The following is a 25,250-nucleotide window of genomic DNA, read 5'->3' as shown; positions in this document are numbered from 1 at the left end:
AGGATAGCCACGTGCACATGCTCTGAGCGCAACAAGGAAGACCTCATAACACCCAGAACAGGGAAAGAGATTCCCAAACAAGGGGCTATGCCCAATGCAGGCTGCAATGGTTTCTTATCTCTGGGCAAGGACAAGTTCCAGTCCAAGGCACACTCTTAAGCAGCCCTGCAAGCATCAGCGGGCTGTGCATGACTGCCTTTCCCCAAATCATTCATAGGGATACACACCTGACAGGGTAACCTCTTTTTGAAAAAATGTAAAGGAAATATAAATATCTCATAGTGATAGAGGTAAGTCATTTTAAATATCAGGGAGAATGCAGTGAGCTGTTATTATTAGAGAAAGAATAACTTCTGAAAATTAGATTTTAGCAATCATAACTAAAAGAAAACAGCAAAATGAATACAGTCGGCCCTTGAACACAGTTTCACCTGCTCAGGTCCACTTGTACATGGATTTTTTCAATAAATATATTGGAAAATTTTTTGGAGGTTTGTGACAAAAAATTACCTTCTCTAACTTAATTTATTGCAAGAATACTGTACATAATACATATAATGTACAAAATATACATTCGACTCTGTTACCCATAGGCTTCTGGTCAACAGTAAGTTTTCAGTAGTTCTGTTTGGGGCCAGTAAGAAGTTACATCCATTTGCAGCTGCACAGGGTTTGGAGCCCTAGTCCCTGCATTGTCCAAGGGTCAACTGTAATGCCTGGTAGAAGTAAAATCTCGAGCTCTCCAGAAAGACAATCCTCTGTATGTTATGTAAATCAGAGGAGACAGAGTAGAATTTCTTTCAGCAAGGATGGCAGTGTCTCAGAGGGGATATGAGAAGACATCAGTCCTGTTGGCTGATACAAGGATTCCTCTAAAACTTGCCATCCGCATTGGCCTGAAGTGCCAAACTCCAGTGACAGCACATTTACTTGCCACCAAGGCAGTTGGCTTCATGTCCAGATACAAGTTACATGCATCAAGACCACATACTCTGTGAGAATTTGTTTGTTGTTTGTAAAACGAACAGCTAATGAATGATAATTGTGAATTGAGACAAATATTACTTTAAAATGACTAGTGTCTGTTGTCTAGAAAACTTGTATGGATATCAAAGTTAAGAATGGAAGTTCTACCTTGGGCAATTATTCAACTTCTTAGGGCCTCAGTTTCTTCACTGGCATAATGGAGATATCTGTAGTCCTTACCTCAGAGTTGCTGTCAGGGTTAAGTTTAATACATGTTCAGTTCTAAGAATGGTATCTGGCAAGTTGCAAGTTGTATATAAATGAGCTGTTATTTAAGTAAGGGTACTCAGTGACTTTTAACCATCTCTCTTACTTTCATATTCCACTCAGCTCTCCAATCCCAGCATCGAATTATCCACTCCTCCCTACCCCAAGCTCTACCAGCTTCTCACTCGCTTCTCCATACATATCCATTCTCCGAGTTACCCAGAGGCAAAGCCTGCAGATTCTTCCCTTTTTCACTCCTCTTGCCAGAGTGACCACATCCTTTAAGTCAACCTTTTTTTTATGATTCTTGCATTTTTCTCCCCATTGCCATCAGTAATACTGAACTTAAGAAAGAGTCCATCAATAATCTATGAACTTGTTACTCTATCTCCTTCAAACACCACAACCCACTCATACCTGATGTCATGTTAAATTTTCTTTTTATCTTTATAGCAACTTTGTTGAGTTATAATTCACATTCCATAAAGTTCACACTTTTAAAGTGTACCATTCAATAGCTGTTCGTATACTCAAAGATTTGTGCAACTATCACCACTATCTAATTTCAAAATGTTTTCATCATCACCCAAAGAAACCTCATGCCCATTAGCAGTCATTCCTATTTTCCTACACCTTCAGCCAGACAATCCCTAATATTTTCTGTCTCTATGGATTTGCCTAATGTCACACCCTCATCAGTAACTTATTACTATCTAATCTTTTTTATTATAGCCATCCTAATGACTATAAAGTTTTATCTCCTATTTTTTATTTGTGTTCCCCTGATGACTAATTTCATGTGCTTTATTGATCATTTGGTTATTCTCTGGAGAAATGTCTATTTAAATCATTTTCTACTTTTAATTGGGTTACTTGTCTTTTTATTTTTGAGATGTGAGAGTTCATTATGTATTATGGATATAAGTTCTTTCATAGATAAATGTTTTGTAAACGTTTTCTCCCACCCTTTGGGTTTTGTTTTCAATTTCTTGATGTTCTTTGAAACACAAAAGTTTAATTTCTATGCATTCCAATTGATCTGACTTTCCTTTTGTTGCTGATGCTTTTGGTGTCATGTCCAAGAAACCATTGACTATCCAGGGTCATAAAGATACAGTCCTATGTCTGCTTCTAAGAGTTAAATAGCTTTACCTTGTACATTTGGGTCTATGGCCCATTTTGAGCAATTTTTGTGTACAATGTGAGGTAAGTGTCCAGTCTCATTCTTTTGCATGTAGTTATTCAGTTATCCCAGCACAATTTGTTGAAAAAACTATTCTTTTCCCATTGAATTGTCTTGATACCCTTGCTGAAAATCAGTGGACCATAAAGGTAAGGGTTTATTTCTGAATTGTCATCTGTATTCCATTGATCTGCATGCCTATCTTTATGCCGGTACCATAGTCTTGATTACTATAGCTGGTTTGGTAAGTTTTGAAGTCAGGAAGTATGAAGTCTTCTAATTTTGTTCTTTTCAATATTTTGGCTATTGTGGGTCCTTTAAATTTCCATATGAATTTTAGAATCAGTTTCTGAATTTCTGCAGAAAAATTTGACTTTTGAGAGCTTTTACCACTGAGAGCTATTACACTGAATACATAGATCAGTTTCAGGAGAATTGTCATCTTAATATGAAGTCCTGTAATCCATGAATATGAAATGTCTTTACATTATCTATATATGCTTTAATTTCTTCCAACAATGTTTTATAGTTTACAGAGTACAAGTTTTACACTTTTGCTAAATTCATTCTTAGGTATTTTATTCTTTTGAGGATATATATATATATGTGATTGTTTTCTCAATTTCGATATTGAATTGCTCACCACTAGAGTATAGACATAGAATTAAATTTTATATATTGATCTTGTCTCCTGCAGCCTTACTGAACTCATTTATTTTTGTTTTCATTTTTTTATTATTTTATTTATTAAAAAATTTTTTTTATCAAGGTATGATTTATATACACTCTCATGAAGGTTTCAGATGAAAAAACAATGTGGTTACTACATTCACCCATATTATCAAGTCCCCACCCATAGCTCAATGCATTCATTGTCCATCAGTGTGCTAAGATGCAACAGATTCACTATGTGCCTACTCTGTGCTACACTGTTCTCTCCATGATCCCCCACACCATGTGTACTAAACATAATACTCCTCAATCCCCTTTTCCCTCCCACCAGCCCTCCCACACCCCTCGCCATTTGTAGCCACTAGTCCCTTCTTGGAGTCTGTGAGTCTGCTGCCATTTTGTTCCTTCAGTTCTGCTTCATTGTTATACTTCACAAATGAGGGAAATCATTTGGCATTTATCTTTCTCCACCTGGATTATTTCACTGAGCATAATATCCTCCAGCTCCATCCATGTTGTTGCAAAAGGTAGGATTTGTTTCTTTGTTACGGCCGAATAGTATTCCATTGTGTATATGTACTGCATTTTCTTTTTCCATTCATCTACTGATGGGCACTTAGGTTGGCTTCCTTATCTTGGCTATTGTAAAAAGTGCTGCAATAAACATAGGGGTGCATATGTCTTTTTGAATCTGAGAAGTTGTATTCTTTGGGTAAATTCCAAGGAGTGGAATTCCTGGGTCAAATGGTATTTCTATTTTGAGTTTTTTGAGGAACCTCCATATTGCTTTCAACAATGGTTGAACTAGCTTACATTCCCACCAACAGTGTAGGAGGGTTCCCCTTTCTCCACATCCTCACCAACATTTGTTTTGTTGTTCTTAGTCTTTTCAATGCTGGCCATCCTTAGTGGTGAGGTGATTTCTCATTATGGTTTTAATTTGCATTTCCCTGATGATTAGTGATGTGGAGCATCTTTTCATGTGTCTGTTGACCATCTGAATTTTTTCTTTGGAGAACTGTCTCTTCATATCCTCTGCCCATTTCTTAACCAGGTTATTGCTTTTTGGGTGTTGAGGCGTGTAAGTTCTTTATATATTTTGGATGTTAACCCCTTATCAGATGTGTCATTTACAAATATATTCTCCCATACTGTAGGATGCCTTTTTGTTTTGTTGATGATGTCTTTGCTGTACAAAAACTTTTTAGTTTGATGTAGTCCATGAGTTCATTTTTCCTTGTTTCCCTTTCTTGAGGAGATGGGTTCAGGAAGAAGTTCCTCATGCTTATATTCAGCAGATGTTTGCCTATGTTGTCTTCTAACAGTTCTATGGTTTCATGACTTACATTCAAGTCTTTAATCCATTTTGAGTTTACTTTTGTGTATGGGGTTAAACAATAATCCAGTTTCATTCTCTTGCATGTAGTTGTCCAGTTTTGCCAGCACCAGCTGTTGAAGAGGCTGTCATTTCCCATTATGTGTCCTTGGTTTCTTTATCATATGTTAATTGACCATGTATGGTTGAGTTTTTATCAGGGCTCTCTAGTCTGTTCCACTGGTCTGTGTCTCTGTTCTTGTGCCAGTACCAAATTTTCTTGATTACTGTGGCTTTGTAGTAGAGCTTGAAATTGGGGAGCGTAATTCTCCCTGCTTTATTCTTCCTTCTCAGGATTGCTTTGGCTACTTAAGGTCTTTTGTGGTTCCATATGAATTTTAGGACAATTTTGTCTAGTTCATTTAAGAACGCTTTTGATATTTTGATAGGAATTGCATTGAATCTATAGATTGCTTTAGGCAGGTTGGCCATTTTGACAATATTAATTCTTCCTATCCAGGACCACGGTATGTGCTTCCATTTATTGGTATCCTCTCTAATTTCTCTCATGAGTGTCTTATAGTTTTCAGAGTATAGGTTTTTCACTTCCTTGGTTAGGTTTATTCCTAGGTATTTTATTCTTCTTGATGCAATTGTAAATAGAATTGTTTTCCTGATTTCTCTCTGCTAGTTCATTGTTAGTGTACAGGAATGCAACAGATCTCTGTGTATTAATTTTGTATCCTGCAACTTTGCTGAATTCGGGATATTAGATCTAGTAGTTTTGTAGTGGATTCTTTAGGGTTTTTTATGTACAGTATCATGTCATCTGCAAACAGGGACAGTTTAACCTCTTCCTTGCCAATCTGGATGCCTTTTATTTCTTTGCATTGTCTGATTGCCGTGGCTAGGACCTCCAGTACTATGTTGAATAGTAGTGGGGAGAGTGGTCATTCCTGTCTTGTTCTCGATCTTAAAAGAAAAGCTTTTAGCTTCTCACTGTCAATTATAGTGTTGGCTGTTGGTTTGTCATATATGGACTTTATTATGTTGAGATACTTGCCCTCTATATTCATTTTGTTGAGAGTTTTTATCATGAATGGATGTTGAATTTTGTTGAATGCTTTTCAGCATCTATGGTGATGATTATGTGGTTTATGACCTTCTTTTTTTTGATGTGGTGGATGATGTTGATAGATTTTTGAATGTTGTACCATCCTTGCATCCCTGACATAAATCCTACTTGATCATGATGGATGATCTTTTTGATGTATTTTTGAATTCGGTTTGCTAATATTTTGTAGAGTATTTCTGCGTCTATGTTCATCAGGGATATTGGTCTGTAATTTTCTTTTTTTGTGGTTTCTTTGGCTGGTTTTGGTATTAGAGTGATGCTGGCCTCATAGAATGAGTTTGGAAGTATTCCCTTCTCTTCTATTTTTTGGAAAACTTTAAGGAGAAGAATGGGTATTAGGTCTTCACTAAATGTTTGATAAAATTAAGTGGTAAAGCCATCTGTTCCAGGACTTTTGTTCTTAGGTAGGTGTTTGATTACCATTTTAATTTCATTGCTGGTAATTGATCTTTTTAGATTTTCTGTTTCTTCCTTGGTCAGCTTTGGAAGGTTGTATTCTTATAGAAAGTTGTCCATTTCCTCCAAGTTATCCAGTTTGTTAGCATATAATTTTTCATAGTGTTCTCCAATTAATGGTTTTTCTGTGGTGTCAGTAGTCATTTTTCCTTTCTCATTTCTGATTCTGTTTATATGAGTTAGGCGCTCTTGTTTTCTTGGTAAGTCTGGCTAGGGGTTTATCTATTTTCTTTATTTTCTCAAAGAGCCAGCTCTTGCTTTCATTGATTCTTTCTATTGTTTTATTCTTCTCAATTTTATTTATTTCTGCTCTAATCTTTGTTATGTCCCTCCTTCTACTGACTTTGGACCTCATTTGTTCTTCTTTTTCTAGTTTCATTAATTGTTGAGTTTATACTGCTTATATGGGATTGTTCTTCTTTCCTGAGATAGGCCTGTATTACAATATACTTTCCTCTTAGCACAGCTTTGGCTGAATCCCACGGATTTTGTGGTGTTGAATTATTGTTGTCGTTTGTCTCCATATATCACTTGATCCCTGTTTTTATTTGGTCATTGATTCATTGGTTATTTAGGAGCATGTTGTGAAGCCACTATGTGTTTGTGAGATTTTTCATTTTCTTTGTGTAATTTATTTCTAGTTTCATACCTTTGTGGTCTGAGAAAGTGGTTGGTACAATTTCAATATTTTTTAAGTTTACTGAGGCTCTTTATGTGGCCTTGTATATGACCTAATCTTGAAAATGTTCCATGTGCATTTGAGAAGAATGTGTATTCTGTTGCTTTTGGGTGTAGAGTTCTGTAGATGTCTGTTAGGTTCTAATGTGTTGTTCAGTGCCTCTGTCTCCTTACTTATCTTCTGTCTGGTTGATCTGTCCTTCAGAGTGGAGTGGTGTGTTGAAGTCTCCTAGAGTGAATGCATTGCATTCTATTTCCCATTTTAATTCTGTTAGTATTTGTTTCACATATGTGGGTGCTTCTGTGTTGGGAGCATAGATATTTATAATGGTTATATCTTCTTGTTGAATTGACCCCTTTACCATTATGTAATGTCCTTCTTTGTCTCTTGTTAGTTTCTTTGTTTTGATGTCTCTTTTTTCTGATACAAGTACTGCAACTTCTACTATTTTCTATTAGTTGCATTAAATATCTTTTTCTATCCTTTCACTTTTAGTCTGTGTATGTCTTTGCATTTAAAGTGAGTCTGTAGTAGGCAGCATATAGGTGGGTCCTGTTTTTTATCCATTCAATGACTCTATGTGTTTTAGAAGTGTTTCATAATCTAACATAAGATGTTTTATCATTTCACATGAGAAGTGCTTTATAATCTCACAGGAGAAGATATGCACAGAAAGTCCTCATGGGAATTTTTACTACTAGGTAAGGACTATTTGATAGATGAGGAAGATAAGCAATTAGAAACAGTTTCTGCTGGAGTATTCGAGGAAATGCTCAATGGAGATGATAATTTTACTGTGGATATAGAAGGCCATTGGCTTCCCTTCTCAGTGGTAACTGAGTATTCAATAGAGCTGGACAGTATTGGATTGTATATGTAGGAAATCCTCTTAATTTTTTCACTCACTCAACAAATATTTATTATTAAAGATGTACCTTTTTTATAGGTATTTAAATTCAGCAGTGAACAGAAAAAAATGACCTTCCCTATGCTGTTTCATTCTAATGTTTATCAGTGTAATATCAATCATTCTAATTTTTATATAACACATAGGCATATATTATATATATTTACATATATAAATTATGTGAACTGTACAAATGTTTCAGTCTGTCTATCCCTATCTAGGTAGATGGATAGATAGATACATTTTAATAATATTTAGTTGTTAGAATCTGCAAACAAGATTTCATTTCTCTTTGCTGAGGAATTATAAAAAAGGCATGTTTAGAAAACCTCTAAGGCTGCAAGTGAACCTGTAGTTGCTGGCAGTGTGGAGTCTATGATGTGGTGAAGAGCACTAAATTCCAGAACTGCCTCTATGCTGACTCACTCTCTTACTCAAGCTCCTGATCTTATTGTTTCCCAAAGAATTTCATTGTCCCTCCAACCTACATCAGAAAACATTGTTATACATGGATAATAGGCCAATATGAATAACAAACCACCTGCTAGGGTAAGATTTTTAAAGGCTTTATTTTTAATGCAGCATGATTATGACATATTTTCAAATATTACCAAAGGGAGTTATTTTTTGAGGTAGGTCACCCTCCAAACTCTGATACCAAAAATGGAATTTCCCCATCTAGACACCAAAAATAGTATGCTATTTTGGTACTCCCCCAAATACAATTAATTTATATGTGTGTGATATAAATTATTCTGCTGTTCATGAAAATATTGTCATCCTAAGCATACAATTTTCACTCTACAACATATTTCACTTTACAACATATTTTAGAAACCATTGCACATATACTTGCTTCATTTTTCTTAATGAATGCTTAAAGTACCATTTTGATTCATTCACTCCTTTCTGATCAGCATAGAAGTTGTTTCCTATGGAAAAGGAAACGTGGAAAGGGCTGCAATGATTGTATTTGTGCTAGTGAGGTAGATTATCTAAAGTAAATGGAATAATTAGACATATGTCTATGTGCAGTTGTAATATTATAGGTGTTAGAAATCATGCCATAAGAGTTAGCATCTGTAACTCCAGGAAAAGGAAATCCCGGGGCAAAATACCTCTAAAACCAAAATTAGTCAAAGGGAGAAATAAAGTTTAAAACACATTTATTGCTTACAAACTGTGGTCCAGGGCTGTCTCTCTTTCCTGCTCTAGCAGAAGGAAACCAGCACTCCCCATAAACTCTCAGGTTCAAATAAGCCCTCTATTACCCACGTAATTACCCACTGATATGGAGGTGGTTACCTCTATCCACCCCTGAGGAATGCCTGTTGATATGCAGATGCACTAAAGCCAGGTGAGATATTGTGGAAATATTAAAATTTTAGCCATAACACCCATTTACAATCCTACCAAAAATATGTGGGATTGACTGTTTCCCACATGATTTTCATCAATACTTGTTAAAACACATATATCAAAAAGACCACTTTGTTAATCTGATAGGTGAAAAACATGTCTACTTGGAATTTAAATTTGAATGTATTTTATTGTGAATGAAATTGAGCATCTTTTCACAGCTTAATTCTTTTTAATAAGAAGGGTTTCTTTTGAAATTGGTTCATTTACCCATTATTCATTTGTACTATGTTTTTAAATTGATCTCTGAAGTCCATTTAGAGCTGAGGAAATTATGCTTTTATCTGTGCATATGTGTTGTAAACATATTTTATTACCTTACTACTTATGCTTTTAACTGTATTATTATTTGGAAAATATATGTAATAAGGTACATAAAGTAATTTGTCCATTGTTGGTGTATATGAATAAATATTTCCTTTCTATTTCTGCCATCTCTTGCTAAATCAGTATATGAGACATCAAATAATATAGATCCAAGAATTCTACTGAAAAGTTTCAACCATTACTTGATTTCTGAGAGTATTTTCTGAATACCTGGAGCTTAGTATAACACAAAATTTAAAAGAATGTTCTGTTTTAAGGCAAATGTTCTTACTCTATTTGTACTTCATTTTAGTCTTAGTACCTCCTCATTTCTTAAGAAAATATGTTGAAAGTCTCAAAAACACCCATACTGAATAAGTGAAAGAATTTAACTTTGATTGGTATAATTTTAAAAATACAAAGTTTAATCAAAGAATCTGAATTTAGAACTGTAAATAAATAGAAATGATCAAAAGTTGAATGAAAGGAAGCAAACTTAGATAAGGCAAGAGATTAAAATAAGTTGCATGACCAACTCAACCAACTGACTGCTAAAATTTTTCTTTCTCTCCCAATTACCTCCCATCCATTTCTCTCCCTCTTTTTCTCACTTCCCATGTGTGGGTGTGTGTTTAGGTTTTAGTAAAGATACTAGCAAATGTTTCTACATCATTCCAAGAATACTCAGAATATTTACTATTCAATATTTTATAATCAGACTACCAGGTTCAAATCATGTAAATTATTTAATATTTAAATAATGTTTATTATTATTTTATTAACGTGAATGTTTATTATTCTTGGAAAATCATTTACTGTTTCATTATTGATGTATTTCATTGTTTTCATAAGCTATCAGATAAATAAATTCAATAAGTAAGATTTCCACTTGATTGAGAAAAAGCAACATAAGTGATTTCCCACTTGTGAGTGGCACATTCTTGATCAACCATGTGTATTTGACTGCAAATGTGGTATACATTTCAAAATATTTATTTCCTTTGAAGATGAACTATTTCTAATATATGCTTATCTTCATCCACTTAAATAAAGCAAAATAACAGTGTAACTGAGTTCATACTGTTAGGACTGACACAGGATCCTATGAGGCAGAAAATGATTTTGTAATCTTCTTCATATTCTATGTAGAAACTGTAGTGGGGAATTTGCTTATTATTATGACCATTAAGTCCAGCTGGACACTTGGGAGCCCCACGTACTTCTTCCTGTTTTATTTGTCCATTGCTGATTCCTGCTTTCAACTTCCACAGCCCCTAGACTAATTACGAATGCTCTCTCTGCAAAGAAAATAATATCTTATAAAGAGTGCATTTCTCAAGTCTTTGTACTACATTTATTTGTCTTCATGCTCATTGCCATTGCTCACTATGTGGCCATCTGTAAGCCCTTGCATTACCCCACCATCATGAGAAAGTATTACCTCTGCATCATTCTGATTACTCTTGCATGGATTGGGTCTTTTTTTTTTTTTTAAATAATTATTTTTTTATTGAAGGCTAGTTGACGCACAGTATTACATTACATTAGTTTCAAGTGTACAACACAGTGGTAGAACATTTATATACATAATTCTAGGTTCCAGCTATCACCCTACCAAGCTGTTACAATATCTTGACTATATTCCTTATGCTATACATTACATCCCGGTTACTTATTTATTTTACCATTGGAAGACTGTCCTTTTTTTTTTTTTTTTTTTGTGAGGGCATCTCTCATATTTATTGATCAAATGGTTGTTAACGACAATAAAATTCTGTATAGGGGAGTCAATGCTCAATGCACAATCATTAATCCACCCCAAGCCTAATTTTCGTCAGTCTCCAATCTTCTGAGGCATAACAAACAAGTTCTTACATGGAGAACAAATTCTTACATAGTGAATAAGTTACATAGTGAACAGTACAAGGGCAGTCATCACAGAAACTTTCCGTTTTGCTCATGCATTATGAACTCTAAACAGTCAGTTCAAATATGAATACTCATTTGGTTTTTATACTTGATTTATATGTGGATCCCACATTTCTCTCTTTATTATTATTATTTTTAATAAAATGCTGAAGTGGTAGGTAGATACAAGATAAAGGTAGAAAACATAGTTTAGTGTTGTAAGAGAGCAAATGTAGATGATCAGCTGTGTGCCTGTAGACTATGTGTTAATCCAAGCTAGACAAGGGCAATAAAATATCCACGTATGCAGAAGATTTCTCTCAGAACAGGGGGGGTGAGGTTCTAAGCCTCACCTCTGTTGATCCCCAATTTCTCACCTGATGGCCACCCTGCGACTGTGCCTGTCTTAGGTTGTTCCTCCCTTGAGGAATCTTACCCGTCTCTGGCTAACCAGTCATCTTCCGGGGCCATACAGGGAAATGTGAAGTTGGTAAGTGAGAGGGAAGCCTTATTGTTTGAAAAGGTTAGCTTTTTACTTCTTTGCATATTTATGCCCTGTGGCTTCTATGCCCAGCATTTGTCTTGAGGTATCTTTACCACTTGGAAGAATTATGATACTCCGTAAATTTGATATGAGGCACGAATTCTATTTAAGGGTTGTAATTAGGAAGGAAGAAGAAAAGCTATAGAAGTAGCAGGCGGAAGAAAACATGGGAAGATTGATTATTTCTTTGACATATCTTCTTGTAGAGTAACCAGCATATATAGGTTTTAAGCTACTACTTAAATTGCACACACACATTAACATAATAGGAGTATAGTTACATAACCAAAGCATATCTGTAATTACCAGCCATCTCCAGTGAAACCAAGAAAACCAGTTAGGCACCTTAGGCATTTGTGAAAACTTATCTATGATATGGTGGATATTGTCCAACTGAACTTGAACAGTCTGAGAGAAATCAGACAAATTAAAACAACCCATTCCTGGGGACTGTTCACATGCCATATGTTCTTTTAACAGTAAATAGTCTGTAGTTGTAAGAGTTTGGAGCGCTACAATTTGCACTTCTCCAAATTCTTGGTTGAGTTCCAACAGTATAGATCCAGTCAAATTTGTTGTTTTACTGTATGCACAGGCCAGCTTAGATATCTCCTTCCTCATTCCCATGGCAAGTCCAGGAACTGGTGGGATGAGTGCATCTACAGCTGTAGCAGTGCGTGGATCTTTATTGGGGTTTTTTGATGATCATCTTCTGGCATGAGTCTTCCAGAGAGTGCAGATGTTGGAAGTTATTTTTCATATCGTATCTTAGTTCATTTTTGGGGTAGCCCAATTAGGCTTTGATCCTCTGTATAAACACAAACAGACCCTTTGCCTACACTTTTATATGCCCTTTATACCCTTGTGTAGAACTCGTTGGAGGTTACCACACAGGAACTGCCCTTTTTTTTTTTTTTGCTTTGTTTTTGGTATCACTAATCTACACTTACATGACGAATATTATGTTTACTAGGCTCTCCCCTATACCAGGTCTCCCCTATAAACCCCTTTACAGACACTGTCCATCAGCATAGCAAAATGTTGTAGAATCACTACTTGCCTTCTGTGTTGTACAGCCCTCCCTTTTCTCCTACCCCCCCATGCATGTTAATCTTAATACCCCCCTACTTCTCCCCCCCTTATCCCTCCCTGCCCACCCATCCTCCCCAGTCCCTTTCCCTTTGGTACCTGTTAGTCCATTCTTGAGTTCTGTGATTCTGCTGCTGTTTTGTTCCTTCAGTTTTTCCTTTGTTCTTATATTCCACAGATAAGTGAAATCATTTGGTATTTCTCTTTCTCCGCTTGGCTTGTTTCACTGAGCATAATACCCTCCAGCTCCATCCATGTTGCTGCAAATGATTGGATTTGCCCTTTTCTTATGGCTGAATAGTATTCCATTGTGTATATGTACCACATCTTCTTTATCCATTCATCTATCCATGGACATTTAGGTTGCTTCCAATTCTTGGCTATTGTAAATAGTGCTGCAATAAACCTAGGGGTGCATCTGTCTTTCTCAAACTTGATTGCTGCGTTCTTAGGGTAAATTCCTAGGAGTGGAATTCCTGGGTCAAATGGTAGGTCTGTTTTGAGCATTTTGATGTACCTCCATACTGCTTACCACAATGATTGAACAAACATACATTCCCACCAGCAGTGTAGGAGGGTACCCCTTTCTCCACAGCCTCGCCAACATTTGTTGTTGTTTGTCTTTTGGATGGCAGCCATCCTTACTGGTGTGAGGTGATACCTCATTGTAGTTTTAATTTGCATTTCTCTGATAATTAGCGATGTGGAGCATCTTTTCATGTGTCTGTTGGCCATCTGTATTTCTTTTTTGGAGAACTGTCTGTTCAGTTCCTCTGCCCATTTTTTAATTAGGTTATTTTTTTTTTGTTTGTTGAGGCGTGAGAGCTCCTTGTATATTCTGGACGTCAAGCCTTTATCGGATGTGTCATTTTCAAATATATTCTCCCATACTGTAGGGATCCTTCTTGTTCTATTGATGGTGTCTTTTGCTGTACAGAAGCTTTTCAGCTTAATATAGTCCCACTTACTCATTTTTGCTGTTGTTTTCCTTGCCCGGGGAGATATGTTCAAGAAGAGGTCACTCATGTTTATGTCTAAGAGGTTTGTGCCTATGTTTTCTTCCAAGACTTTAATGGTTTCATGGCTTACATTCAGGTCTTTGATCCATTTTGAGTTTACTTTTGTATATGGGGTTAGACAATGGTCCAGTTTCATTCTCCTACATGTAGCTGTCCAGTTATGCCAGCACCACCTGTTGAAGAGATTGTCATTTCGCCATTGTATGTCCATGGCTCCTTTATCAAATATTAATTGACCATATATGTCTGGGTTAATATCTGGATTCTCTAGTCTGTTCCATTGGTCTGTGGCTCTGCTCTTGTGCCAGTACCAAATTGTCTTGATTACTATGGCTTTATAGTAGAGCTTGAAGTTGGGGAGTGAGATCCCCCCTACTTTATTCTTCTTTCTCAGGATTGCTTTGGCTATTCGGGGTCTTTGGTGTTTCCATATGAATTTTTGAATTATTTGTTCCAGTTCATTGAAGAATGTTGCTGGTAGTTTCATAGGTATTGCATCAAATCTGTATATTGCTTTGGGCAGGATGGCCATTTTGACGATATTAATTCTTCCTAGCCACGAGCATGGGATGAGTTTCCATCTGTTAGTGTCCCCTTTAATTTCTCTTAAGAGTGACTTGTAGTTTTCAGAGTATAAGTCTTTCACTTCTTTGGTTAGGTTTATTCCTAGGTATTTTATTTTTTTGGATGCAATTGTGAATGGAGTTGTTTTCCTGATTTCTCTTTCTGTTGGTTCATTGTTAGTATATAGGAAAGCCACAGATTTCTGTGTGTTGATTTTGTATCCTGCAACTTTGCTGTATTCCGATATCAGTTCTAGTAGTTTTGGGGTGGAATCTTTAGGGTTTTTTATGTACAGTATCATGTCATCTGCAAATAGTGACAGTTTAACTTCTTCTTTACCAGTCTGGATTCCTTGTATTTCTTTATTTTGTCTGATTGCCGTGGCTAGGACCTCCAGTACTATGTTAAATAACAGTGGAGAGAGTGGGCATCCCTGTCTAGTTCCCGATCTCAGAGGAAATGCTTTCAGCTTCTCGCTGTTCAATATAATGTTGGCTGTGGGTTTATCATAGATGGCCTTTATTATGTTGAGGTACTTGCCCTCTATTCCCATTTTGCTGAGAGTTTTTAACATGAATGGATGTTGAACTTTGTCAAATGCTTTTTCAGCATCTATGGAGATGATCATGTGGTTTTTGTCTTTCTTTTTGTTGATGTGGTGGATGATGTTGATGGACTTTCGAATGTTGTACCATCCTTGCATCCCTGGAATGAATCCCACTTGGTCATAGTGTATGATCCTTTTGATGTATTTTTGAATTCGGTTTGCTAATATTTTGTTGAGTATTTTTGCATCTACGTTCATCAGGGATATTGGTCTGTAGTTTTCTTTTTTGGTGGTGTCTTTGCCTGGTTTTGGTATTAGGGTGATGTTAGCTTCATAGAATGAGTATGGGAGTATCCCCTCCTCCTCTATTTTTTGGAAAACTTTAAAGAGAATGGGTATTATGTCTTCCCTGAATGTCTGATAAAATTCCGAGGTAAATCCATCTGGCCCGGGGGTTTTGTTCTTTGGTAGTTTTTTGGTTACCTCTTCAATTTCGTTGCTGGTAATTGTTCTGTTTAGATTTTCTGTTTCTTCCTGGGTTAATCTTGGAAGGTTATATTTTTCTAGGAAGTTGTCCATTTCTCCTAGGTTTCCCAGCTTGTTAGCATATAGGTTTTCATAGTATTCTCCAATAATTCTTTGCATTTCCGTGGGGTCCGTCGTGATTTTTCCTTTCTCGTTTCTGATACTGTTGATTTGTGTTGACTCTCTTTTCTTCTTAATAAGTCTGGCTAGAGGCTTATCGATTTTGTTTATTTTCTCCAAGAACCAGCTCTTGGTTTCATTGATTTTTGCTATTGTTTTATTCTTCTCAATTTTATTTATTTCTTCTCTGATCTTTATTATGTCCCTCCTTCTGCTGACCTTAGGCCTCATCTGTTCTTCTTTTTCCAATTTCGATAATTGTGACATTAGACCATTCATTTGGGATTGCTCTTCCTTTTTTAAATATGCTTGGATTGCTATATACTTTCCTCTTAAGACTGCTTTTGCTGTGTCCCACAGAAGTTGGGGCTTAGTGTTGTTGTTGTCATTTGTTTCCATATATCGCTGGATCTCCATTTTGATTTGGTCATCGATCCATTGATTATTTAGGAGCGTGTTGTTAAGCCTCCATGTGTTTGTGAGCCTCTTTGCTTTCTTTGTACAGTTTATTTCTAGTTTTATGCCTTTGTGGTCTGAAAAGTTGGTTGGTAGGATTTCAATCTTTTGGAATTTTCTGAGGCTCTTTTTGTGGCCTAGTATGTGGTCTATTCTGGAGAATGTTCCATGTGCACTTGAGAAGAATGTATATCCCGCTGCTTTTGGATGTAGAGTTCTATAGATGTCTATTAGGTCCATCTGCTCTACTGTGTTGTTCAGTGCTTCCGTGTCCTTACTTATTTTCTGCCCAGTGGATCTATCCTTTGGGGTGAGTGGTGTGTTGAAGTCTCCTAGAATGAATGCATTGCAGTCTATTTCCCCCTTTAGTTCTGTTAGTATTTGTTTCACATATGCTGGTGCTCCTGTGTTGGGTGCATATATATTTAGAATGGTTATATCCTCTTGTTGGACTGAGCCCTTTATCATTGTGTAGTGTCCTTCTTTATCTCTTGTTACTTTCTTTGTTTTGCAGTCTATTTTGTCTGATATTAGTACTGCAACCCCTGCTTTCTTCTCACTGTTGTTTGCTTGAAATATGTTTGTCCATCCCTTGACTTTTAGTCTGTACATGTCTTTGGGTTTGAGGTGAGTTTTTTGTAAGCAGCATATAGATGGGTCTTGCTTTTTTATCCATTCTGTTACTCTGTGTCTTTTGATTGGTGCATTCAACCCATTAACATTTAGGGTGACTATTGAAAGATATGTACTTATTGCCATTGCAGGCTTTAAATTCGTGGTTACCAAAGGTTCAAGGTTAGCCTCTTTAGTATCTTACTGCCTAACTTAGCTCGCTTATTGAGCTGTTATATACACTGTCTGGAGATTCTTTTCTTCTCTCCCTTCTTGTTCCTCCTCCTCGATTCTTCATATGTTGGGTGTTTTGTGCTGTGCTCCTTCTAGGAGTGCTCCCATCTAGAGCAGTCCATGTATGATGTTCTGTAGAGGTGGTTTGTGGAAAGCAAATTCCCTCAGCTTTTGTTTGTCTGGGAATTGTTTAATCCCACCGTCATATTTGAATGATAGTCGTGCTGGATACAGTATCCTTGGTTCAAATCCCTTCTGTTTCATTGTATTAAATATATCATGCCGTTCTCTTCTGGCCTGTAGGGTTTCTGTTGAGAAATCTGACGTTAGCCTGATGGGTTTTCCTTTATAGGTGACCTTTTTCTCTCTAGCTGCCTTTAACACTCTTTCCTTGTCCTTGATCTTTGCCATTTTAATTATTATGTGTCTTGGTGTTGCCCTTCTTGGATCCTTTCTGTTGGGGGTTCTGTGTATTTCCGTGGTCTGTTTGCTTACTTCCTCCCCCAGTGTGGGGAAGTTTTCAGCAATTATTTCTTCTAAGATACTTTCCATCTCTTTGCCTCTCTCTTCTTCTTCTGTGACCCCTATAATACGGATATTGTTCCTTTTAGATTGGTCACACAGTTCTCTTAATATTGTTTCATTCCTGGAGATCCTTTTGTCTCTCTCTATGTCAGCTTCTATGCGTTCCTGTTCTCTGATTTCAATTCCATCAATGGCCTCTTGCATCCTATCCATTCTGCTTATAAACCCTTCCAGAGTTTGTTTCATTTCTGCGATCTCCTTTCTGGCATCTGTGATCTCTTTCCGGACTTCATCCCATTTTTCTTGCGTATTTCTCTGCATCTCTGTCAGCATGTTTATGATTCTTATTTTGAATTCTTTTTCAGGAAGACTGGTTAGGTCTGTCTCCTTCTCTGGTGTTGTCTCTGTGATCTTTGTCTGCCTGTAGCTTTGCCTTTTCATGGTGATAGGAATAGTCTGCAGAACTGGGACGAGTGACGGCTGGAAGGACTTCCTTTCTTGTTGGTTTGTGGCCCTCCTCTCCTGGGAGAACAGCGGCCTCTAGTGGCTTGTGCTGCGCAGCTGCGCGCAGACAGGGTTTCTGCTTCCTGCCCGGCTGCTATGGAGTTAATCTCCGCTGTTGCTGTGGGCGTGGCCTGGCTCGGGCAGCTGCTCCAAAGTGGTGGAGTCGCGTTGGAGCAGGAGCTGCTGGGAGGCTATTTATCTCCGTAAGGGGCCTCCCTGCTCCCTGCAGCCCAGGGGTTAGGGTGCCCAGAGATCCCGGATTCCCTACCTCTGGATTAAGTGACCCGCCCTGCCCCTTTAAGACTTCCAAAAAGCACCCGCCAAAACAAAACAACAACCACAAAAAAAAAACAAGAAAAAAAAAGTTTTTTAATTAAAAAAAAAAAAATTTTTAATTAAAAAAAAAAAAGGTGGTCGTTCGTTTTTCTTTATTCTCCGGTGCCAGCCTCAGGCCTCTGCTCACCGGTCTTGCTGCCCTGTTTCCCTAGTATTGGGGTCCCTGTCCCTTTAAGACTTTCAAAAAGCGCTGGCCAAAACAAAACAGCAAAAAAGCAAAAAAAAAAAAAAAAAAATGGTCGCGCGCTTTTCTTATGTCCTCTGTCGCCCAGCCTCCAGTGCCTGCTCACTGTTCTTGCTGCCGTGTTTTCCCAGTATCGAGGGCCCTGCACTCTGGCCCGGATGGCTGGGGCTGGGTGTTCGGCAGCCCTGGGCTCCGTCTCCCTCCCGCTCTGCCTGCTCTTCTCCCGCCGGGAGCTGGTGGGAGGGGCGCTCGGCTCCCGCGGGGCCGGGGCTTGTATCTTACCCCCTTCGCGAGGCGCTGGGTTCTGTCAGGTGTGGATGTGGTCTGGATATTGTCCTGTGTCCTCTGGTCTTTATTCTAGGAAGGGTTGTCTTTGTTATATTTTCATAGATATATGTTGTTTTGGGAGGAGATTTCTGCTGCTCTACTCACGCCGCCATCTTCCGCCCCTCTCTCCCTCATTGTAGTTTTAATTTGCATTTCTCTGATAATTTGCGATGTGGAGCATTTTTTCATGTGTCTGTTGGCCATCTGTATTTCTTTTTTGAGAACTGTCTGTTCAGTTCCTCTGCCCATTTTTTAATTGGGTTATTTGTTTTTCGTTTGTTGAGGCATGTGAACTCCTTATATATTCTGGACGTCAAGCCTTTATCGGATGTGTCATTTTCAAATATATTCTCCCATACTGTAGGGATCCTTCTTGTTCTATTGATGGTGTCTTTTGCTGTACAGAAGCTTTTCAGCTTAATATAGTCCCACTTACTCATTTTTGCTGTTGTTTTCCTTGAACGGGGAGATATGTTCAAGAAGAGGTCACTCATGTTTATGTCTAAGAGGTTTTTGCCTATGTTTTCTTCCAAGAGTTTAACGGTTTCATGGCTTACATTCAGGTCTTTGATCCATTTTGAGTTTACTTTTGTATATGGGGTTAGACGATGGTCCAGTTTCATTCTCCTACATGTAGCTGTCCAGTTTTGCCAGCACCATCTGTTGAAGAGATTGTCATTTAGCCATTGTATGTCCATGGCTCCTTTATCAAATATTAATTGACCATATATGTCTGCGTTAATGTCTGGATTCTCTAGTCTGTTCCATTGGTCTGTGGCTCTGCTCTTGTGCAAGTACCAAATTGTCTTGATTACTATGGCTTTATAGTAGAGCTTGAAGTTGGGGAGGGAGATCCCCCCTACTTTATTCTTCTTTCTCAGGATTGCTTTGGCTATTCGGGGTCTTTGTTGTTTCCATATGAATTTTTGAATTATTTGTTCCTGTTCATTGAAGAATGTTGCTGGTAGTTTCATAGGGATTGCATCAAGTCTGTATATTGCTTTGGGCAGGATGGCCATTTTAACGATATTACTTCTTCCTAGCCACGAGCATGGGATGAGTTTCCATCTTTTAGTGTCCCCTTTAATTTCTCTTAAGAGTGACTTGTAGTTTTCAGAGTATAAGTCTTTCACTTCTTTGGTTAGGTTTATTCCTAGGTATTTTATTTTTTTGGATGCAATTGTGAATGGAGTTGTTTTCCTGATTTCTCTTTCTGTTGGTTCATTGTTAGTATATAGGAAAGCCACAGATTACTGTGTGTTGATTTTGTATCCTGCAACTTTGCTGTATTCCGATATCAGTTCTAGTAGTTTTGGGGTGGAGTCTTTAGGGTTTTTATGTACAGTATCATGTCATCTGCAAATAGTGACAGTTTAACTTCTTCTTTACCAATCTGGATTCCTTGTATTTCTTTATTTTGTCTGATTGCCGTGGCTAGGACCTCCAGTACTATGTTAAATAACAGTGGAGAGAGTGGGCATCCCTGTCTAGTTCCCGATCTCAGAGGAAATGCTTTCAGCTTCTCGCTGTTCAATATAATGTTGGCTGTGGGTTTATCATAGATGGCCTTTATTATGTTGAGGTACTTGCCCTCTATTCCCATTTTGCTGAGAGTTTTTAACATGAATGGATGTTGAACTTTGTCAAATGCTTTTTCAGCATCTATGGAGATGATCATGTGGTTTTTGTCTTTCTTTTTGTTGATGTGGTGGATGATGTTGATGGACTTTCGAATGTTGTACCATCCTTGCATCCCTGGGATGAATCCCACTTGGTCATGGTGTATGATCCTTTTGATGTAATTTTGAGTTCGGTTTGCTAATATTTTGTTGAGTAATTTTGCATCTACGTTCATCAGGGATATTGGTCTGTAGTTTACTTTTTTGGTGGGGTCTTTGCCTGGTTTTGGTATTAGGGTAATGTTAACTTCATAGAATGAGTTTGAGAGTATCCCCTCCTCCTCTATTTTTTGGAAAACTTTAAGGAGAATGGGTATTATGTCTTCCCTGTATGTCTGATAAAATTCCGAGGTAAATCCATCTGGCCCGGGGATTTTGTTCTTTGGTAGTTTTTTGATTACCGCTTCAATTTCGTTGCTGGTAATTGGTCTGTTTAGATTTTCTGTTTCTTCCTGGGTCAATCTTGGAAGGTTGTATTTTTCTAGGAAGTTGTCCATTTCTCCTAGGTTTCCCAGCTTGTTAGCATATAGGTTTTCATAGTATTCTCCAATAATTCTTTGCATTTCCGTGGGGTCCGTCGTGATTTTTCCTTTCTCGTTTCTGATACTGTTGATTTGTGTTGACTCTCTTTTCTTCTTAATAAGTCTGGCTTGAGGCTTATCTATTTTGTTTATTTTCTCGAAGAACCAGCTCTTGGTTTCATTGATTTTTGCTATTGTTTTATTCTTCTCAATTTTATTTATTTCTTCTCTGATCTTTATTATGTCCCTCCTTCTGCTGACCTTAGGCCTCATCTGTTCTTCTTTTTCCAATTTCGATAATTGTGACATTAGACCATTCATTTGGGATTGCTCTTCCTTTTTTAAATATGCTTGGAGTGCTATATACTTTCCTCTTAAGACTGCTTTTGCTGTGTCCCACAGAAGTTGGGGCTTAGTGTTGTTGTTGTCATTTGTTTCCATATATCGCTGGATCTCCATTTTGATTTGGTCATTGATCCATTGATTATTTAGGAGCGTGTTGTTAAGCCTCCATGTGTTTGTGAGCCTCTTTGCTTTCTTTGTAAGGTTTATTTCTAGTTTTATGCCTTTGTGGTCTGAAAAGTTGGTTGGTAGGATTTCAATCTTTTGGAATTTTCTGAGGCTCTTTTTGTGGCCTAGTATGTGGTCTATTCTGGAGAATGTTCCATGTGCACTTGAGAAGAATGTATATCCCTGCTTTCTTTGTACAGTTTATTTCTAGTTTTATGCCTTTGTGGTCTGAAAAGTTGGTTGGTAGGATTTCAATCTTTTGGAATTTTCTGAGGCTCTTTTTGTGGCCTAGTATGTGGTCTATTCTGGAGAATGTTCCATGTGCACTTGAGAAGAATGTATATCCCGCTGCTTTTGGATGTAGAGTTCTATAGATGTCTATTAGGTCCATCTGCTCTACTGTGTTGTTCAGTGCTTCCGTGTCCTTACTTATTTTCTGCCCAGTGGATCTATCCTTTGGGGTGAGTGGTGTGTTGAAGTCTCCTAGAATGAATGCATTGCAGTCTATATCCCCCTTTAGTTCTGTTAGTACTTGTTTCACATATGCTGGTGCTCCTGTGTTGGGTACATATATATTTAGAATGGTTGTATCCTCTTGTTTGACTGAGCCCTTTATCATTATGTAGTGTCCTTCTTTATCTCTTGTTACTTTCTTTATTTTGAAGTCTATTTTGTCTGATATTAGTACTGCAACCCCTGCTTTCTTCTCACAGTTGTTTGCTTGAAATATGTTTTTCCATCCCTTGACTTTTAGTCTGTACATGTCTTTGGGTTTGAGGTGAGTTTCTTGTAAGCAGCATATAGATGGGTCTTGCTTTTTTATCCATTCTGTTACTCTGTGTCTTTTGATTGGTGCATTCAACCCATTAACATTTAGGGTGACTATTGAAAGATATGTACTTATTGCCATTGCAGGCTTTAAATTCGTGGTTACCAAAGGTTCAAGGTTAGCCTCTTTAGTATCTTACTGCCTAACTTAGCTCGCTTATTGAGCTGTTATATACACTGTCTGGAGATTCTTTTCTTCTCTCCCTTCTTGTTCCTCCTCCTCGATTCTTCTTATGTTGGGTGTTTTGTGCTGTGCTCTTTCTAGGAGTGCTCCCATCTAGAGCAGTCCCTGTAAGATGTTCTGTATAGGTGGTTTGTGGAAAGCAAATTCCCTCAGCTTTTGTTTGTCTGGGAATTGTTTAATCCCACCGTCATATTTGAATGATAGTCGTGCTGGATACAGTATCCTTGGTTCAAATCCCTTCTGTTTCATTGTATTAAATATATCATGCCGTTCTCTTCTGGCCTGTAGGGTTTCTGTTGAGAAATCTGACGTTAGCCTGATGGGTTTTCCTTTATAGGTGACCTTTTTCTCTCTAGCTGCCTTTAACACTCTTTCCTTGTCCTTGATCTTTGCCATTTTAATTATTATGTGTCTTGGTGTTGCCCTTCTTGGATCCTTTCTGTTGGAGGTTCTGTGTATTTCCGTGGTCTGTTCGATTACTTCCTCCCCCAGTGTGGGGAAGTTTCCATCTCTTTTCCTCTCTCTTCTTCTTCTGGGACCCCTATAATACGGATATTTTTCCTTTTGGATTTTTCACAGAGTTCTCTTAATATTTTTTCATTCCTGCAGATCCTTTTGTCTCTCTCTATGTCAGCTTCTATGCGTTCCTGTTCTCTGATTTCAATTCCATCAATGACCTCTTGCATTCTATCCATTCTGCTTATAAACCCTTCCAGAGTTTGTTTCATTTCTGCGATCTCCTTTCTGGCATCTGTGATCTCTTTCCGGACTTCATCCCATTTCTCTTGCGTATTTCTCTGCATCTCTGTCAGCATGTTTATGATTCTTATTTTGAATTCTTTTTCAGGAAGACTGGTTAGGTCTGTCTCCTTCTCTGGTGTTGTCTCTGTGATCTTTGTCTGCCTGTAGCTTTGCCTTTTCATGGTGATAGGAATAGTCTGCAGAACTGGGACGAGTGACGGCTGGAAGGACTTCCTTTCTTGTTGGTTTGTGGCCCTCCTCTCCTGGGAGAACAGCGACCTCTAGTGGCTTGTGCTGCGCAGCTGCGCGCAGACAGGGCTTCTGCTTCCTGCCCGGTTGCTATGGAGTTAATCTCCGCTGTTGCTGTGGGGGTGGCCTAGCTCGGGCAGCTACTCCAAAATGGTGGAGTCGCGTTGGAGCAGGAGCTGCTGGGAGGGTATTTATCTCCATAAGGGGCCTCCCTGCTCCCTGCAGCCCAGGAGTCAGGGTGCCCAGAGATCCCGGATTCCCTACCTCTGGATTAAGTGACCCGCCCTGCCCCTTTAAGACTTCCAAAAAGCACCCGCCAAAACAAAATTCGGCCACCAAAAAAAAAAAAAAAAAATTTTTTTAATTAAAAAAAAAAGTTTTTAATTAAAGAAAAAAAAAAAGTGGTCGTTTGTTTTTCTTTATTCTCCGGTGCCAGCCTCAGGCCTCTGCTCACCGGTCTTTCTGCCCTGTTTCCCTTGTATTGGGGTCCCTATCCCTTTAAGACTTCCAAAAAGCGCTCGCCAAAACAAAACAGCAAAAAAGCAAAAAAAAAATGGTCGCGCGCTTTTCCTATGTCCTCTGTTGCCCAGCCTCCAGTGCCTGCTCACTCTTTTTGCTGCCCTGTTTTCCTAGTATCGAGCGCCCTGCACTCTGGCCCGAATGGCGGGGGCTGGGTGTTCGGCAGTCCTGGGCTCCGTCTCCCTCCCGCTCTGCCTGCTCTTCTCCCGCCGGGAGCTGTGGGGAGGGGCGCTCGGCTCCCGCGGGGCCGGGGCTTGTATCTTGCCCCCTTCGTGAGGTGCTGGGTTCTCTCAGGTGCGGATGTGGTCTGGATATTGTCCTGTGTCCTCTGGTCTTTATTCTAGGAAGGGTTGTCTTTGTTATATTTTCATAGCTATATGTTGTTTTGGGAGGAGATTTCCGCTGCTCTACTCACACCGCCATCTTCCGCCCCTCCCTCTGGATTGGGTCTTTTATACATTCTATGGCTCAGATTATCCTGGCCTTGAGATTGCCTTTCTGTGGACCCAATTTGATCATTATTGCTGTGATATGCAGCCCTTATTGAAACTTGCATGCATTTACACTTATATGACCACCTGCTGTTGGTGTCTAATAGTAAGGTCATTTGCTCAAACAGTTTTGTGATTCTTATGATCTCGTACATTGTCGTCTTGCATTCTCTATGAAACCACAACACAGAAGGAAGGAAAAAAGCTCTCTCCATTTTCATGTCCCACATCACTGTAGTCATCTTGTTCTTTGGTTCATGCATATTCATATATGAATGCCCCCCAACTACTTTTCCCATGGACAAGATGGTGTCCATATTTTATACTGTTGGGACACCTTTTCTCAACCCCCTCTTCTACACACTGAGGAATCCAGAATTGAAAAATGCCATGAGAAAGCTATGGGATATAAAAATTACCTTAGAAAGCAAAAGATGAATTGAGGGGCTTGGTTGAGTACTTACTGTGTTACGGTTTACTGAATCGCTACATATATCAATATTATAGTGTGTATCCTTACTGCCCCATGCACTCAAATATAATGTACTTGATTTCCTTACCTTTTTTCTGTGTTTCTGTCCTCAGACTAGTAGCTTTCCTAACATCGTCAGCCTGACTCTTTCTTTACCTGAGAGTTCAATTCTGGCATTGCTGATTGCTCACAACACAGTATACACTCTGGTTTGGTGAGAAGAAAGACATACATACATATACATATATATACAATCA

The 25,250-nt window shown here is 38.3% G+C and overlaps 1 pseudogene; it reads left to right on the top strand.

Annotated features, from left to right (window-relative positions):
* Window positions 1-809: 809 nt before the first annotated feature.
* On the top strand, window positions 810-24,959 carry LOC118935895 (olfactory receptor 4C11-like; annotated as a pseudogene).
* Window positions 24,960-25,250: the final 291 nt, after the last annotated feature.

The sequence above is a fragment of the Manis pentadactyla genome, chromosome 18 (genome assembly GCF_030020395.1).
Source record: "Manis pentadactyla isolate mManPen7 chromosome 18, mManPen7.hap1, whole genome shotgun sequence".
Taxonomy (NCBI): domain Eukaryota; kingdom Metazoa; phylum Chordata; class Mammalia; order Pholidota; family Manidae; genus Manis; species Manis pentadactyla.
The sequence above is the reverse complement of the archived record's forward strand: the minus strand, read 5'-3'. Positions and strand labels throughout refer to the sequence as shown.